We start from the raw sequence: 16,785 nt of genomic DNA, 5'->3' as shown, positions 1-16,785 counted from the left end.
CTCGTATGATGGGAGCAAGCAGATGCGTATGTTTTGATACTCGGGTATGAGACTTGGTGGGAAAGAAGAAAGTAAGCATGCCTATGCATGCAAACGGTATCCAATGGGTATGAAACTTTGCATAGGTTTCAAAGAAAATAATATTAAGACATGTGAAAAGTATCGTGCCCATCATATAAAGGCACAAATGATGGGAGCAAGTAGATTCATATTTTTTTGATACTCAGGTATGAGACTTTGTGGAAAAGAAGAAAATAAGCATGCCCACCCATGCAAACAGTGTCCGATGGCTATGAAACTTGTTTCAGGTATAAAAGTGAGTAAGTCTAAGGCATGTGCAAAATATCATACCCATCTTACAAAGGCACATACGATGGAAGCAAGCAGATGCATATTTTTTTCTACTCGAGTATGAGACTCATTGGAAAACAAGCATGCCCACCCATGCAAATGGCTCCGATGGGTATGAAACTTTGCATGGGACTGAAATTGAATAATATAAAGGGGTGTGCAAAGTATTGTACTCATTGTACAAAGGCACATATGATGTGAGCAAGGAGATGCATATTTTTTGATAATCGGGTATGAGATTCAATGGAAAACACGAAAATAAGCATGCCCACTGATGTAAATGGTGTCCGATGGGTATGAAAATTTGTATGGGTCTTAAAGTGTGAACAATATTAAGGCATGTGCAAAGTATCATACCCATCATACAAAGGCACCTACGATGGCAGTAAGTAGATGCGTATTTTTTTACACTCGGATGTAAAACTTGATGGAAAACAAGAAAATAAGTATGCCCACCCATGCAATGTGTCCAATGGGTATGAAAATGTTCATGGGAACTTTAAATTAAATAAGATTAATGCATGTCTAAAGTATTATACCCATCATACAAAGGCACCTATGACGGGAGTAAGCAGACGCATATTTTTTTATACTCATTATGAGGCTCGATGGAAAACAAGAAAATAAGCATGCACATCCATGCAAACAATGTCCGATCAGTGGGTCATTGTTTGCTTGGGTGTACCATTTTTGGTGAGTTCAAGGACTTTTCTGTATATAGGTATCTTGCATGACCCATAACTTATGGATTGCTCAATGGAATTCGGAAAACTTTGTTTTCAAGTTGTAGTACACATTCCAAAATTGAACATGAGAGCAAAAAATTATAGAATAAGGATTTGGAATAAGAATGTTAAAGCATTACAACTGCTATGTTGCATGTGAAGCATGCATCTTGAAGACTATAGGATATAGCAATTTATTCAAAAACTTCAAAATTTTGTTCTATACATACATGCAACCAAGTAATCATTCAAAAGTACACTATGTGAGCTTCTCCTCAACCTAAGGACACACCTAAATGAGATCATTATGCATGGGTTAATGGGCCTCCAATGTTGTGCTAAAGTGATGCATACCCATTTGAGGGGCATGCTCCATAACTTTTTTTTAATTTGTTTAAAACCAAAACGGATTGAAAATTTGGAATCCAAACTATTGGGACTAATGCATGGTGGTCTTAAAACATTGATAGTTGTTGGTATTGGTATCTAGATTCACCCTAAAATGAAAGAAGTTGGAAAAGTACAATTTGTGCATGTGCAAATATATTTTAATAAATCCAAGACTATTTACAATTTTGAATTGTTTCTTTTTCCATGCATTTGCTTGCTACATGGCTCATAAACAAGCCAAAGGTCATTACATTTAATAATGAATAGCATTAAACCTGATAGCATTCCCTTTGGCCTATTTGTGTTTTGAAGAATTTTAGGCCACATTGCACTTGTTTGGGATATCCAATTCTACTGACGTGTATCGTCGGAGGGGGAAAAATGGGCGCCTGAAATTTTGCTACTCCTGTGAATTTTAAATTTTCACACCTCTTACCCATCAAATCTTGGAAGATTAAGTACCTCCAACCTGCCCCCACCCTGCAACCTGCATGCACCTCGACATGACCTTGCGCAGGTTTGCCATTGTCTTCTTTCGGGTAAGTTGTCTTCTATTCTTTGCTTGCCTAACAAGCTAGCTTCTCTGGGTCTATTTTGGATTGATCTTGGCCATGGCATCAAAGGCAACATGCAGCTTGCCATGGCTTGCAAGAGAAGTAAACAGAGACTGCAAGACACAAAAGCTGAAAAGCCAGGTCAAGGCACAAGGAACAGAGTGTGGGTCGAGGAAAGTGCTGGCACGGTATCGAATCGGCAACAGAAGACACTTTTGCAACATATATGAAGGGAGAAACAATGAGAAGAAAGAAGAGTCCTTGTAGAGCAGCAATAAGAAGTGGTTGCAGATGCACACATTCAATCATTGCCATCGGAGCAAAGAACACGATTTGTGGTGTGACGATTGGAAGAGAGGAAGAGGAAGAGAGGAAGAGAGAGGATTCAGAGGAAAACAAGAAAAAGAGAGGAAAAGAGAACGAAAGAACGAAATGAAGAGACTAAGAAAGAGAGAGAGAGAGGGAGCGAGAGAGAAGGGAGATAAGGGTCCTACAACCACCACATTTTCTAGTGCTTAAGGCAGTAGCAAATGGCCCTTGTAACATAAATAAAAAATAAAAAGAGAGAGGAATAGAAGTTTCATACCTGTAGCTAAAGAATAAAGGATGACCTCGAAGCAAATTAGTGGGTGAAGAAAAATGTGATAGGCTCCCCTATAAAACAAAGAAAACCTCGAATTTTTTACAAAAACAAGAGTGGCTAAAGAAAAACTTATGGTTCTTTATTAATCTTACTATTCCTTATGCTTCTTGTAGGATAAAGAAAGAGAAACTAGATTTTTAAAAAACTAGTGGGTAAAGAAAAAACTTAGAGAAACTAGAGGGAAAGTAGAGAAAAGCATAGGAAAAGAATAACTTAGATAGCATGAAAGAATAAAAGAAATAAAGAGAAGAGACACATACCTTGAAAGAAAGAGAGGAGGAGGTTTGCTGTAGGACCTTGAGGTAGAAGTCGAGGCCCGCTTTGTTTGTAAAGAAGGAAAACAACATCAAATGGAGGGCAAAATTGGCAAAATGAGTGAAATAAAGTGTGAGGCATTGTGGGAGACAAAAGCACGAGTGTATTTGAATTTTTTGAGCCAGGTAAGCATTGGTATATACCAACACAAATAGGGTATATCCGTTGCAACACAAAGAGGGTTTAGCACATCGATGGATAAGGGGTTTGGCAACATACAAATGGAAATAGGGTCTGAAGTTGGTATAGTACCAATGGAACAAGACACTTTTCTCAAATTCATGGATTTTTGGGCATGATTTTTGAATTTTTTGGGTCTTGACTTGGTTTTGCATTGTGGTTTAGGAGGTGTGCCACATATTCACATGCTGAGAAATAACAAAATATGTATGCCCAATGATGCAAACAATATGGAAACCAAGAAAATATGCATGTTCAACCATGCAAATTATATCGGATGAACATGTAATTTTGTGCAGGCCTTAAAGTGAATAAGATTAAGGCATATGTAAAGTATCATACCCATTGTACAAATGCTTTACGATGGGAGCAAGCAAATGCATATTTTTTGATACTTGGGTATGAGGCTTGGTGGAAAACAAGAAAATAAGCATGCCTGCCCATGCAAACGGTGTCCAATGGGTATGAAACTTTGCACAGGTTTTAAAGAAAGTAATATTAAGACGTGTGAAAAGTATCATGCCCATCATACAAAGGCACATGCAATGGAAGCAAGTAGATCCATATTTTTTGATACTCGAGTATGAGACTCATTGGAAAACAAGAAAATAAGCATGCCCACCCATGCAAATGGGTCTGATGGGAATGAAAATTTGCATGGGAATTAAATTGAATAAGATAAAGGTGTGTGCAAATTATTGTACTCATGTACAAAGGCACATATGAAGGGAGCAAGCAAATGCATATTTTTTAACATTTGGGTATGAGACTTAGTGGAAAACAAAAAAATAAGCATTCCCACCGATGTAAATGGTGTCTGATGGGCATGAAAATTTGTATGGGTCTTAGAGTGTGAATAATATTAAGGCGTGTGCAAAGTATCATACCCATCATACAAAGGCACCTATGATGGGAGCAAGTAGATGCATATTTTTTTATACTCGGATGTCAAACTTGATGGAAAACAAGAAAATAAGCATGCCCACCCATGGAAAGTGTCCGATGGGTACAAAAATTTCCATGGGAGCTTTAAATTAAATAAGATTAATGCATGTATAAAGTATCATACCCATCGTAGAAAAGCACCTATGACTGGAGAAAGCAGATGCGTTCTTTTGATACTCGGTTATGAGGCTCGATGAAAAATGAGAAAATAAGCATTCCCACCCATGCAAATAGATTCTGATCAGTATGAAACTTTGCATGGGCATTAAAGTGAATGGTTATCATCCTGACTAGTAATGACTCACTTAACTTACTCCTGTAGTTGTCATCGTGACTGGTAATGGGTCACTCTACTTACTTTGCATGCAATTAGTTGCTCACTCTATTTGGCTCTACTTAGTCTATTTCAGTCTAATTTTTGGATACATGCCTTACATTCACAATCAAGGAAAAATAAAGGGGCAAATATTAATCTAATGAACCTTGGTCCTCCTTCTTCAAGTTGCCTATGCTAATATTGATAGCTTTAAATTTGATTAATTTTCCCAAAATTAACATTACTTTCTCATAGAAGCTCGTAATTCAGCCCACAAAGTACCCAAATCCATCAGCTCAAGTCATTTGGAGCCATATATAAGGTCAAAACACATGTATATGACTATTAAAGCAAAATTTTCAAAACATTATAGCTTATAAAACACATGTATATGAAGATTAAGTATACAAAAATCCATTGAAACCTTTGAAATAGTAGTATGGATTAATATTTATAACTTTGTAATGGGGAAAGTTTCACCCAATGGCATACACTTGTATAGATGTGTTCCTGAAAGATTTGCCCAATGACCTACAATAATGAAAAGCTTGAGTTGCAAAATAAAGTGGGTTATGTAAAGCTTATAGGATCATACCTAAAAATGAAATTGAATAGAATATTGTAAGTAGAAAAGTTTGGTGTACCTATCCATGTGAAAAGGATTTGAAAGACTGCATTTTTCTCCTATAAACAAAGAAAAATTAGCATTACCATTTTTATGAGGCTCATAAGGTGACAGGTATAAACAAAGCTAAATTCAAGGCTTCATTGTGGTTTAAAAGGACCAAAGGGTATGGCATTGAATTCTAAAGGATAATCCCTATTGAGATTGTAATTGCAGCCAGCTACTATAGCAATGATTACAATACATACAAGGAATCTTTCTTTAGAACTCGCTATCATACCCTTTGATTCTTTTCTTTAATAAAGTGGGGAGAGAGAGAGAGAGAGAGAGAGAGAGAGAGAGAGAGAGAGAGGAGTGCACACAATATAGCTACCTGTACATTAAGTTGTATTGAACATAATTGTGAATATATACATGAGAACCCCTTAGGGTTAGGGTTAGGGCTCGCCCTACGAACCCTATCTAGATAGTGCAATTTACACTATCTTGAACACCTCCTCTTAAATTCTCAGGGGGATCACTATGTATAAACCCTCTATATCATGTGCATTCAAGGCCTATTTTTAAAATCCCTTATCTATAAATTTTTAATTAATAAAATGTACCCCTTTTCAATACAAATCTGTAATTTTTTCCAAAAATATTTTAAATATTCCCTTATGTATATTTATTAAATGTAAATTGTAGAAATAAAAAATATCCTTATGTTGAACTCACGTGATAGGGTTATATACAATGAGTGACCCCCCTTAGCTTAAATTGCACTGAGTAAGTAGAGGGTGCATGTACAAGACCTTTTTGTGGGTTTTGTTTGGTGCATATGATAGCTTCAAAAAATGAAAAGAATTAGAGTCGTATGTGCATGTGTGAGCACAATGACTACGTAGAAGAAGCATGTACAATGAGTACAACTTACTAGATCATTCATGATATAAAAGGCAAACCATAAGATGCATTTGCACAAATATTTATTCCTTTACACCTTTTGGAAATCTCATAAAGTGTGGCAAAAAGATATTCTTTTAATCCATACCATCCACAAATATCACAAGATACTTATCACAATTCTTCAACTTCTTCTATGGTTTGCGAACTTTGAGTGTTCTTGCTCTCTATGGTGCTTAAGAGCCCTATTGATTTGAGCTGCATGTAATAGATGCACAAAAACTACTAGACCTACTCAGTTACATTTAGAGAATCAAACTATACATGCAAAGCAATTGGTATCTCATCCGCTGGAGGCTACTACTCTTTGTCATCAACTCTTGAGGTTTGCACGTATACTTCATACTACCATTATTACTGCTTTGGATACCTTCATGTTATTACAAAGCTCTTTCCACAATCTACTAAAATGACTATAGCTGGCATAATTTTGATTGTTAATATTTGAAATATCCTCCTTGTATAGAGAATAAACCTCAAATCTTGGATAATTATACAGATTCAAGTGCAATGTCCTTCTTGAGGGTATCACCTCTACATGCACAACAAAGTAGCATTCCATCCTTGATATGACCATTCGTCCAATAGGACCTATCAAACATGGACTTTTAAATTGCACATGTGCTACCCTTGCATTCCCTAAAATATGATTTTTTTCATCATCGGCATCCTCCCTATATATTAATTTGGATGCTCATTCTTGAGGGGGGTGATATTTGGATTCTAGTAATAACATTATTCCTCACAATCAAAGCCAAATTATTATCATCACAACTCTCATATATTTCTCACCCCCATTGTCCCTAAATAATTTCAAACACAACACATGGTAATGCATATTTCCATCAACTAAGACTCCAATATTAAGAGTTGCATGCTCCTCTCCACCTAACTCATGAATATTTTATCAATGTGCAATGTTCACTTTACAAGGTCCTTTATGAAGTATACACATAGTATTTGGCTATAGGAGGTGAAGTCACGTGTGTGATTGAAGCAATAATAGGTGACGATGGTCCACTTGTAGGGAGTGGAAGTAGAATGCACATTAGATTTTCCCTAGTAGCTTTGCAACTCATGAGCTACCCATTTTGGCTTAATCCCTCAAAAATCCTAACGCTCATTTGAGGACACTGAAAGATACCTTGGCATGCTGATAGTCCATATGAAGACATAGACACTTTCCAAATTCCCATAACTATTATTTGGGTTGTAATGTGAGATTGAAGGCTCTTTGGGGGTGATGAAAATTATGTTGTGATATGACACGAAGGAAGATGAACTTTTAGAGTCATAAGTTGAGACTGAGATTGACATCTTGAAGATCCAAAAAAAAAAAAGAGAGAGAAACTAGGGTACACCCATAATAATGAATTTCCCATAAAGTTATAAAGAGAATGCATTTTAAGGATGAACAGTGTAACATCTATTTCAGGTACGTAACATTGGTACTTGTTTTAAGATTCCCTAAAAAAATCATTGAAATTATAACTGGATATTTGTTATGCGCACTAAGCTCACTAGCACAATTTATGGAAAATCCAAACCAATCTCACTCGAATGCAGTCAAAAGAGTCTTGAGATACATCAGAGGTACAACACGGTTTAGAATAGAATATAGAGAAAGTCATCCAAGGTTACATGGATATTGTAAAGTGACTATACCGGAGATCATGAGACCAAGAGATCCACATAGGGATATGCATTTTTCCTTGGTCAAGGTTCTATATTTGCTTTAATTCGAGAAAGCAAATATAGAACCTTGACCAAGGAAAAATGCATATCCCTATGTGGATCTCTTGGTCTCATGATCTCCGGTATAGTCACTTTACAGTATCCATGCAACCTTGGATGACTTTCTCTATATTCTATTCTAAACTGTGTTCTACCTCTGACGTATCTCAAGACTCTTTTGACTGCATTCGAGTGAGATTGGTTTGGATTTTCCATAAATTGTGCTAGTGATCTTACTGCATTACAAATATCCGATCGTGTGATAGTTAGATATATAAGAGATCCGATGAGCTGTCGATAGTACTTGTCATTGACAGTAGGCTTTTTTAATATTTTTTAAGTTTCAAACTCGTCATATATGTGGGCATATACTATGCAACCAAATATGTGGAGATGCAAAATGCATGTCTTGTGTCCATTGAATGCTTCATAAGGTGTCATACCTTGAATCAGTTTAGTCAGAAGCTGATTAAGCAAGTAGTTTGTAGTGGCAATTGCTTCTACCCAGTACTGATTTGGAAGATGCTTCTCACTGAGCATTGCTCTAGCACTGTCTACTACTAAAGTACGATTCTTCCTTCAGCTCTTGCATTCTGATGAGGAGTATCTGCACAACTGAATTGTCTTAGAATGCCATTACTTCTACAAAAATTCATGAATGATGAAGACATGTATTCACCTCCTCTGCTTGATCTCAAGACTTTGATCTTTCAGCCTGCCTGATTTTCTACCATGGATTTGAATGCTTGAAATTTGGAAAATAATTCAAATTTCTCTTTTAGAAAGTAGAGAGACCCAACAATATCTGCTGTAGTCATCAGTGAAAGTCAAGTAGTAAAGTGAACCATTAATGCTATGGGTTTGAGCATAACTCCATACATCTGTATGTATCAAATCAAGAATACCTCTTGCTCGAGAGGTGCTTCTATCGAAATTGGTTTGCTTTTGTTTACCAAAGTAGCATGCTTCGCAAACTTTTCCAAGAAATTGAAGCTTAGGAATTCTAATTGCAATACTTTGATTTCTAAGCTGAATCAAACTTTTGAAATTGACATTTCCATATCTCTTGTGTCATACTGCAAAAAGTGGCATCTGTTACGGTTGAGCTGATATGGCATGCAAATCTGGTACTGAAGCTAGCATTCTAAACAAGCGTCCTTCCTTGACTACTTTTCCTAGTAGCTAATATCCTCTGGTTTTGTTTGTGATCATGCATTGATCTCCATGAAAGATGACTTGGTAGTTGTGTTCAGTCATTTGCCCAACTGACAAGAGGTTTTTGCTGAGCTTTGAAACATAGAGTACATCTTTCATCAATCCGTTCGTACTAGTGAAATTGTTCATAGGGACAATGCCTTTCCTTTGAACTAGATTCAGTGTGTGATCTGTAGTGTAGATAACATTCTTCTGTCCTTCTAATGGATTCATCTGTGTGAACCATTCCTGATGCTTTATCATATGAGATGATGTGCCATTGTTGATGTACCAAGGATCCTGATCTGGTTGATCAAATTGATAACTGCATTCCCCTTTCAAATTGCAATCAATGTCGAGATACACTGTTTCAATCTTTTGCATATCCTCGCTTACAAGAAACATGTTCTCAGGTTCATTGGCATAATAACTGTGACTTGAATGTCCAATGTGATGATTTTCTCTTCCACAAAAATTCCCTCAATTGCTACTAGATTGATCCCCTTATTCGTACTTCTTCTTGTGAGACAATCTCTTTCATAGTGTCCAAACCTATTATAGTAGTTGCACTGAATGTTTGACACATTGGTTCATGCATTCCCTCATCCTTAGAATCTTCCTTTGTTGGAATGATTTCCTCTTTGTTGATGCTAATGTTGTTGAGGATGATGTAACTTGATGCTAATTTTGAATTTGATGATGACTTGGTTGTTGATGATGACCACTTTGCTAAATTGATCTACCTTCGAAGATTATGTCCTGGAGCCAGATTTTCATCATTGCTAGCATACGTGTTGCTTGATGCTGTGAAGGATGGTGAGGTCACCCTATTCAGTTTACCCCGTTTGCTTGCTGTGTGAGTGCGTGGATCTAGGCTAGGTTATAGGCCGTTTGGCTAGTTGCAGGGAGTCTCGGTGTGCATGCACGGTGGCTGACATACATTGTTCTGAAGCGTTGCATCATTTAGGATATGGAGACATTAGGTCCTCGCTAGGGTCGTGTGGCTGGTGCTGTGGGGAGGTAGTCCGAGGCTTTAGAGGTCTACTTGCTACTGGTGATAAAGGTTGGTGAGATGTGTTGTGGGCGCTGCTCGTTTGAAGCTGCTAGATGCACCTTAAAGGATCGATGCTTGGAATCCCACGTGATTCAAGTACATCCGAGTTGTGGCTAAGCTCCAAGGTCCAATCTGGAGTTATTGGTAGTTGGTAGTAGCATGGGTTGTCGGTTGTTGCTAGCACTTGGAGGTGAGCTCCTATGGCGCCTTTACCGATGAGTAGCTCATTTGATAGTTGGCTAGCTGACTAGTTATAGAGTAGGCGGTCATTGAAGGTAGGAGGTACTCGCCAGCTCCTTGATGGTGATGAGTAGCTCATTTGATAGTTGGCTAGCTGACTAGTTATAGAGTAGGCGGTCATTGAAGGTAGGAGGTACTCGCCAGCTCCTTGATGGTGATGCAGGGATTTGGAGCCTCCTTATGGTTGTTGTAGTCTTGGAAGTGGTAGTCAGCCGTGGAACACGTTACTTGGAGAAGCTATGATGTAGATGAAGTGGAGGTCGTATTTCTCTCACACAAAGTCTCACAAGTACTCATAACCTCTTGAAGGAGTCTCACTCGATCTCACAAAAAAAACTCAAAAGATTTCTCTCTTGGAGTCAACAGAAATGAGTGAAATATCTTGCACAATAGACTCTTGAATGGTCACAAAACTCTCTCTGGCGGAAATCTTTCAAAGAAGAATAATGAAAAAACTCTTAATGAAGGAAACTTTGAATCAAGAATCTCTCTCACATGCTCAAGAAATGAACAAAAGAGAATAGACAAAACTCTCACAACAAGAATCTCTCATAATGAATCGAATACTCTCTCAAGTGGATGGAAATCTCTCTCAACATAAGAGAAGATCACTAAAGAGAAACTCTCAAATCTCTCAATCACTCTCATGCTCTCAAGGATCACAATGCCTCAGTGGAAGGCAAAGACGCTTTGATATCATAACAAAATATGAAGAGGAGAGAGGAGAAGAGTGGAGATGAGGAGGGAGGGCACAACTAGAGCGCACACCACAAATGACTAACTATACACTAGATTTAGTTGAAAATGTAGAATGTTTACAAACCCCACTGATGTACAATGCAAAATTTGGTATTTTTGACATCATCAGTGCATCCAAAGTGGGCTAAAACCCTCAAAAAGGCTTTTGAAGCACCAAAAATGGGCCCCAGAGGCCCAAAACGTTGAACCTGTCAAATCGCTTTCATTTGTACATGTGGCTTTCCAGGCCTTTTTGGCCTTTTCCAAGCCTTTGCGGCCTATTTTTTGCATTTCAAAGGATTTTTTGGAGGTTTTGGCTTACTCTGCATGCCCTAGTGATGTCTGAAATACAAAATTTACACCATATATCAAATATAATAAAGTATCCTCATTGAATGTAAATGCAACGATATTTCTTTTTTTTCCTTTTTTTGATTTTTTCAACATTATATTTGCCCTCCTTTGATTGGTGGAGGGATATTTTCCTTCAAGGCTAAAAGGCCCCAAAATGAGCTCCCAGTTTTCCTAATGCATGAGCCAATGATGATTGCGATGATGGATGATCCACATGGGTGTATCTGATAATCTCATGAAACTTCCATAGTATGTTGTCAAAGCTATCATGGAACCGAAAGCCATTCTGAACAAAATTGCCCTGTACTTGTGTCTTCATCCACCTATTGTACTCATAGACATATGCAACATCATCTCCCTCATCCCACACCAGAATAGAGTATGAAAACTCTCCCATGCAGCAAAGACACATATGCGGCTCTGACATGATTATTACTGGTAAAGGTGGTGAAATTCTAAATTCTTGGCTCCATGGATTAGTGAGGTTGATTCCTCAATCACACCAAGAAGCAATCAACGGTCCATCTCCACATAAAATATTCCTATTTGTGATATGAATTGGAAAATTGCTGTCAACTCGAGGAGAAAAAAGATTGAGCTACATATTATCATTCACTATTTTTCCAAGACGAAAGAATTTCCTCATGAGAAATACAAAACCTATCACTTCAGACGGCTGCTACCAGTCACCTATGACAAAAACTCCATCTTTCCCTCCAGCCCACTTCTTTCTAAAGCTCTTTAAATCAGCCACTTATTAATTCCATCCTTTGCATGTGGTGCACAGGACCATTAGCTAGCTAAGAGATAGATAAGAAACAACCTGCTCAAGGACGTTATGGTGCTCCATGATCTCTGCTTTAGAATTCAAGTGGTTTTAAATGTTTTCGCATGCAAAGGAATAGAGACAGAGATAGAGATAGAGATAGAGAGACCATAAGATCATGCAAAGAATTTAAGTAGCATAGACTTTGATGATTGTAGCATTACAAAAAAAGGCCTTGAACAAAAAAGTTGATTAACCCTGTAAAGATAACTATAGAATAACATAACTATTACCAGTGAGTTTTACGATAAAATCAATGAGAAGACTATAAAATTATCCATCCACACAGAGAGAGAGAGAGAGAGAGAGAGAGAGAGAGAGAGAATTGCTCAATTTGTGTCTGACGGTAGCATGGTGATGTGTGTGTGTGTGTGTGTGTGTGTGTGTGTGTGTGTGTGTGTGTGTGTGTGTGTGTGTGTGTGTGTGTGTGTGTGTGAGAGAGAGAGAGAGAGAGAGAGAAGCCTAATTGTTGCAAGGTCATGACTCTAAAAGGAACCAGTGCAAAATGATAAGAAATGTGGAATTTATTCAAAAAGCATTTCAAAGAGAGAGAGAGAGAAGCCTCATTGTTGCAAGGTCATGACTCTAAAAGGAACCAGTGCAAAATGATAAGAAATGTGGAATTTATTCAAAAACCATTTCGTATGTATGAATTCAGTTTTTTCAAATTTATCCATTTATGGGTGAACTAAGCGAAAAATTTCATCAAATATCAAAATTTAAAAACCATAAGTTACGTAGATGTGAATTAAAGGATGTTGTTCAAGATGGTAAGCACAAGCCAGGGTGGGCAGACCCGAAGGATTGGAAGAAAGCGAAGAAGGATTACAAGGAGAATCCAGATGCGTTTGAGCCTCAGCGAAGGGTGGCAAGGATACGCGTGGAGACCATAGGTCCTTCGCACCTTGGGAGAGGTGGCAAACTCGGCACTAAGGCATGAGTGGTAAGTATATATTTATCTTCTACTAAATTTCTAATATGTTCAATCGTTCAAATGTCTTGTCATTCATATTTAACTAATTGAATTTGCATCCATGGGAATTTGTGATTGGAAGGCCTCCAGACAACGAGGAGTACAAAAGGGCATTCAAAATTGGAGAGAATAAGGAGAAGGAGAAAGAAGGAGTCCACATCAATTGGGAAAGGGTAGCGGTGCATCATGTGAGTATACCCTATTACTCTTTGTTATCGTTTGACTATCACCATTGTCTTACAATCAATGCTCTTAGTTTTTCTAACTTGTTTCATTCTTAGGGAGGCACATTCGACCCATTCGGAGATCCAGACGGAGAGATTGGATCTAAAGAAGAAGAGGTTAGGCTAGCAGAAGAGGAGGGCGAGGAATCGAGCGCATGTAGAGAGACCGAGGGCGAGGACGAGGAGGACACACGTAGAGAGACCAAGGGCGAGGATTGTGAGAAGCAATAGTAGGATAGGACATTTAGTCATTCAGTAGTATTTTGGCACTTCTTCCCTTTTGTAGTAGATTACTTCGACAGATTTTCCATTTTGGAGTTTGGCACTTTTGCCATTTTGTAATGCATTACTTTGGCGGATTTGCTATTTTGTAGCACATTGCTTCGGCACATGTGCCATTACTTTTGTAGACCTTCTTTGCAAAATTGTAATGTGCACCTCCGCATTTGTAACATTTAATCATGATTTTAATGGAAAAAAAACATTCTGTGGGACAGGATGGGACTGAAACAAGCCCCATCCTGCTCCATAAAATGTTTTTAAAGCTTCTGTAGAAATGTCAGTATATACCGACACTGCAATGTCGGTATATACCGATGACTACACCGACGCCCATACCAACACTGTTGGACATATTTTACCAATAGTTACACTGAATCCCGCACCGACGGTTTCTTTGTGACGTCCACACCGACGGAATTTCCAACACTTTCCACTTGTTAAAAACAAAAAATTCTTCGTATTTAGCTTCAATATCGATGTCAAAATGCGGCCTGTGTTTTGTCGTGACTCTCCCACAACTCATGCATACTTCCTCACAAGTCTCCATATGCATTCTATGTTGCCATTTCTTTTCTCTCTTAAGGGAAGATTATGACAAGCATGCAAACATTGCAACCATCAGCAAAGTGGTGGTCTATAGCACCCACACTTTTTTCTTACCTAGCATAACTTGTCATCCTCACAAAGAGACCCTCCAAATCAAAAACCTTTTAGACATTGCATATTTTTTCATTCTTTTACTACCACAATAGTGAGTTTCTCTTTGCTAGATTTCAATTTGCACTTAGGTATCATTTAGCCATAAAAATTATCATTTTTGTTTGTATAGTTACTAGTACTAAAACCTAGTACTAATAAGAATGTTTAAGTTTGGTGGATTTGACAAATACATTAGCATATTAGCTCAAGTAGATGGTTTAGTTGTTATTCTAGTCTTATATATGTGTGTGTGTGTGTGTGTGTGTGTGTGTGTGTGTGTGCGCGCGCGTATGTGTGTGTGTGTTCAACCTATAGTGCAACTACTAATCTAATCATTCCTATAAACATATCTTTTGAACAATTCAGAGGAGCTCATTGGAGATTTCAATGTGTGTGTGTGTGTGTGTGTGTTCAACCTATATTGCAACTACTAATCTAATCATTCCCATAAACATATCTTTTGAACAATTCAGAGCAGCTCATTGGAGATTTCAATCTGTAATATTTTCGAGGGATCTCAAGTCCTATAGTAACACGTAATAATCACGATCATGTCATAAAGTTGGAGATTTCAATCAAGTCCAAGAGGCTTGTCTCCCATACCAATGTGGGAAGCTATAGTATATGTGTCCTGTTGACCCACAACACGCACACCCTAGGATCACAGGGGTCCCCAAGGGGAGGAGTGTGTTTGTGTTTGTCAAATGTCAATAATAACATCAAGGGTCACCAGAACTTTGATCAATTGCCAAGGGTCCCCAAGGAAAGTCTGAGTGGGTGTCAATTTATAGACACATCCCCAAGCTGCAAGGATCCCCAAGGGAATGTGTGTGTGTGTGTGTGTGTGTGTGTGTGTGTGGGTGTGGTGTGGTTTCCACCGAATGCATTCCCGCAGGTCCGACACACAATCCAAGTGAGGGCAGCAATCTGCCCATCACAATGAATTGGGTCGGACTACTACCCTATATAATTTCAATGAGTGTCATAGTGATTTCTTATGAGTCGTCACTATACCGATTGTTTATGGTAGTGGATATAAATGAAATAGTTAACAACAAGTAGAAATATCAATCCACATCCATCAGTCGGTGGAGGGTAGCCAAACTTCCATAATCATGGAAGAGTCCTCAGACCAGTCGGTCGGGAACATCTGTAGAGAATGTATTAAGTAGAAGTGCCCTGACTATCTTGTTGAGGTTTCTAGTACAAAGTATCAAAAGAATATCCATAAGAATATACTTAAAACTTCAAGTGAACAAACAGATTATCCCAAGTAAATGGATACTTTTCTCAAACCTCAAATATCTGAAAAGGATATGTAGTCCCTCGTAAATTGTACATACCGCGAGCAATGTTCCCATTCAAAGGCACAATGCCGGTCCACGCATCACAGCCTAGAAGCCGAGGGAAGGAGCTAGTCCAATAATCCTCATGCAAATCATTCTAGCTTGAAACTTAAACAAGTCAAGTATACTCATTAGTCGCAAGATTTGTGTTATCTTGCAATGGGTATACGAGTGTGTGTGTTTCCTATCAAAAAAATCTAACCTATTACACTACTAAACCAGTCTTCAATGTTTGAGTAAACCAAATGCAAACAAATGCCATTGCCCTTTCTTTGAAAACAACAATTGCGAGTAATCTATCATAATTCGACCCCTTCAGACAGAGTATCGAATTGGGAGTCACCCTAAATACTCATATTCATATCAATAAAATGTCTAGCATACAAAAAGGATCAAAAGTATTCTCCAACCCATAAATTCATTTCCATATTACAGTAGATGGAGATAATTTGCTACAAAGTTCTACTTGAAGTCGCCAACGCCGTACTTTATGTCCATCAAATCATACCAAAGATTATATAATGCCAATTTAATGGAGAGAAATGCCGACTCACCTGACACCATCACAACAAAAATGGAAGTTAGAACAATACATTTTTTATGTGGAAGCCAGGCTTCATGGCCGGCACACAATTGTTATCCTTGTCGCTCAATCTAGATAAGCATTAATAAAATCTTGGCATTTTCAAGATAGTTGGCATTTATAAATTTTATCAAGTGCTTATACAAGTAATTCTCATGAAATCTACATCCATACGGGGTATTAAGATGAAGCATTTCTAAAATATATACTGAATTAGATAACATGCTTTTGACTATCCCAAAATAGAGGGTGTTATAAGCAAATGGTAATCAATTTTACAAAGGACTCCCTTCTCACGTAATGACGAAAATTTGTGGACAGCCATATTGCATGCTGCATATCTTTCGATATATAAGAAATTGTATTCTGACTTGAACTGAGAAGTTGCAGATCTATGGACAAGCTATAATTTTTCTTCTGTAAGCATATCGATCAGACCTTTGTAGCAAAAGTTATACCTTCTGCAAAACAGCTACAAGTTGCTGTTTTGCTACAGCTAGTAAATTACTGCTAGTGACGAAAATTTGTGGACAGCCATATCGCAAGCTG

This window comes from Dipteris shenzhenensis, chromosome 20, assembly GCF_047967505.1.
Source record: "Dipteris shenzhenensis isolate YYH24624 ecotype China chromosome 20, Dip_SZ_1.0, whole genome shotgun sequence".
Taxonomy (NCBI): domain Eukaryota; kingdom Viridiplantae; phylum Streptophyta; class Polypodiopsida; order Gleicheniales; family Dipteridaceae; genus Dipteris; species Dipteris shenzhenensis.
Note: the sequence above shows the minus strand (reverse complement) of the source record.